Here is a 3,725-nt window from a genome sequence, read left to right on the forward strand (position 1 = left end):
TGTTTGAAATTCAAGCTCTCCTCTGCAGTGCGTGCGTGGGGATGCAACTCCCATTGTGTGCACTGCACTTGTCAGTTCAAGATGGCCAGACCTGGTGAGGGCCCTTTCAGGGTCCTATCATGTCACTGGCGAAACTTGCCACGAGACCTATTTTTGCAACGCTAGTTGACCCCCCAAAATAGGCTCAAGATGTTCTGTTACGAGCCTATTATCCATGAAAAGGGAACACTTGCTGAGCACAATGCATGGTTACAGGCATGCATTGGGCTCAGCAAATGTATTATAAGCACGCACTGGGCTTGCCATTCAAGCTTCAGTGGTCCTACAAAAACCAGCCGATACATTCGGCTTGGCATAACCGCATTGCGCGTTGGAAGCAGAAATGGGCATTGTTCAGGCTTCTGTGAACTACTCGAGGTTACGAATCTTGCTCTCGCTGTTTGTCCTAATGAAACCGGGAAATTCACTATTTATCAAGCAGGAGCAGATATCAGATGAGCGGATAGGCTAAGTTAGTATATCTATAGCAAAAAATCACTAGATCTTGCATGATCGCAACTCTCGAAATGACCATCAACAATCTGTTCTGCGTGAAGGCATGTGACATCCTTTTTTAGCACAATAACGCTGAATCGCCAAGATGAGTAACCGCAGAACTGTCTGTTCGGTTCCTATTGATGCCAACCGTCTTTTTTTTCTCATACGTCCAGTCACACGGAGCACTTTCGATCGTGGTCAAGCATGATTGGTATAATGGCATCCAACACAATTTAGATCCAGATCCGGCCAGATTATCATCGAAAGTGCCCCGCGTTACTGGGCGTTATAGTACAGAGTGTTTACAAATTGCTGTGGCATGTAGCACTCGGAGTGTTCAAGAGTACAGGAATACTTGAAACTTACTGGTCCCTTGAGGCTTGGGGACATGCTCTCAGCGCCGCCGCCGATGTTGCCATCCGGACAAAAGAAAAAAAAAAACACATTTTAAACAATTTCGAGAGCTTCTCCACTACAGGCCGAATTTCACATCCCGAATGTGAGGCTGGTTATCTCTTGCAGGATAACGAAACCTTGGGAGTGCCGCATGATGAGGATGCTGTCCTGCTTTGCGGTTACGACAGTGGCGCTCCTGCTGCTGCTGCTGCTAGTGTTGCAGGCCTCGCCGTCGGCAGGAGTACCTGCCATGCGCACACTGTCTGCGGCACAGGCTGAAAGCAGCGAGCACCCAACGCCCACACGAGGTGGAGGTGGAGGTGGAGGCAGGAGCGGACGGGGCCGCTATGACTACGTCTACGATTGCGCCAAGTGCGATGACGACGCCTCGACTGACATTGGCGCAACAGTGTACACCTACGACGGATGATGGCCGAAGAATACTTGTAAGGCAAGATTAATAAAGCCCATATTGAATGACCTAAAGCTCCGTGAGTTGGTAAGAAATTGTGGTAAAAAAAAAAGAAAAAGAAGGAAAGGTAAAAAATCCACGGACTCCTCGTGCTTAGAAATTAAATTCTGGGGTTTTGTGCGCCATAACCAGGATGTGGTTATGAGGCATGCCGCAGTGGGGGGAATCCTGTTTAATTTTGATCATTTGAGACTTTTTTCAATGTGTACCCAATGCACAGCCCATTTCGCCCTCAATGAAATGCGGCCGCCGCGGCCGGTATTTGATCCCACGCACCCTCAATTGCAAAGCCACTACGACACCACGGTGGGTGGCCTCGATTCTCGTGTGCTATATGCGAGTGAAACATTAGGCGATAGCATTCCGAGGATTCTATCCATCAATGATTCCCCATCAAACATTGGTACCACTAAAATTAACCTCAAATGTGCCATCAAACCCAACTGTGATACAAATACTCTGTCCGTCAAGTAAGACAATGAATGGCTCATACCCCCCTAAAGGCGGCCTCCCCATTATGATGACAGAAGTGAAATTCTACGCTGGAATGACGAGCGGCAACGGAGCCAGCTGTGGAAGACGATGAACGCGGGAGCTGTGACACGAGCGCGTTCGCGTGGTAGTGCCAAGGGACGCCAACATGATGCCAATGAGCCAGCTGTGGAAGACGACGATGCTCGAGCATGACGATACTTTTCTTTTTCTATATGCAGACACGATAGTGGGGAAACTGGCCCTTAACAGCTTCACTGTAATATTTCATTCACATTATTTTCTGAGTATTTGTCTACGAGTAGCAGTTTGCGTGACTTTTATTGCGATACCGATTATATGGATTATCGAGACAAATTTTCACCATCAACGTCGCCGTGAGGTTTCGTATATAGTCCAAATGCGACAAGATCACGCCTGCTGTGGGTGTGAAGAACAGAGCACGAGGGTGCGCCAAGAATGATGGCGGCTTGAAGCGCGCCATGGTTGAAGGAAAAGAAAGTCGCAGCTTTACCCAAAAGGCGATGCATCGATTGTGACAGCAAATCAGTAGGCAGCTATACGAAGTAATTAAGGATAGTAGTTTTATCGGCCGTATAAACTTCGAAACATTAACGTGTGGGGATGCGAAAGTATTGAGAGACAGAAAAAAAAAAAAAGTCGGTGACTGCATGGTGTCCACAAATTATATTTTAACCGAGCCCACCCAATCAGGTGGGAGCAGAATAAATCATCGCTGGCCTTTGATCTTGCAACTGCCGATTGCTTGCACAGGCACCATTAGCATGCTGGGCATGTTATCAGTCTTTTTTTTGGTCTGATCACTGTGCCACGTAGTTGTGAGCTACAACCTTATAGTCCCTTCGGTGGCATGCATTATTCCGTGTGTTCCTTGTCCACGCATGCTCTTGCCTGCGTTATAAATGTGCCTAGGCAAGGCCAAATAAGAACGCCCCAAGTGTCTCAATAAACAAAGAAACAATAAAACTAAGACAATAAAAAAGAAAAAATGCCCAGGACTGAGTATCAGATGGGCCATGTGGCAGGCATGTCAGTGTGGCAGGATGACCAGTGTGGCATGTCTGCATCCATTTGGACTATGACATATGAAGAAATTTAGCGACTGTTTGTGAACACTGAAATTGGAGCAAATGGCGATGAAAAACCAAATGCTATGCAGCATGATATGTCCACTGAACCAACACACATTACGTAAAAGCCTGGAAAATAAAAAAAAATAAAGCACTTGGCAGCCAGAGGGTTAAAACAAAGTTTTTTTTTCCTCCAGCCTAAGTGCAATGATATATGCCAATTAATTTGCTGAGTTATACTGTCTATAGCGATGTGCATAATCACAAAAATTGCATTTAAATCAAGCACTGTCGGTTGAGGCCACAGACTGCTTCCATTTTTCACAAACAGTCATGGACATTGCAGAGAGGCATTAGAACTATAGATTGGTCGCGGCAGTACTTGCTCAGGGTTCAATACAGCAGTACCATTTTGATATAAGCCTGCCTCTGGCATTGAGGATGTTCGTGTGGATTTCTTATAAGACAATTTCACTGTAGACATCTCGTCTCAATGCCCCATTTGTTTACAAATATATGCAACTTGATGGTTTGTTAATTTACATGTCCACAGGTTTGTTTACGCACAGCATGGCAAGCGGGCACAACCATCTTTTGCCTTTATTCTTTTTTTAAAGCGAGGCCAACACAGTGTTCCTGTAATATAGTGTGTATATGGAAAAGCACATCAATAGTGATAAGTGCGCCACCACTTATTCGTGAGGCATTTGCTAGTATTTTCATCATGACAGTCACAC

The sequence above is a fragment of the Dermacentor albipictus genome, chromosome 2 (genome assembly GCF_038994185.2).
Source record: "Dermacentor albipictus isolate Rhodes 1998 colony chromosome 2, USDA_Dalb.pri_finalv2, whole genome shotgun sequence".
NCBI lineage: Eukaryota > Metazoa > Arthropoda > Arachnida > Ixodida > Ixodidae > Dermacentor > Dermacentor albipictus.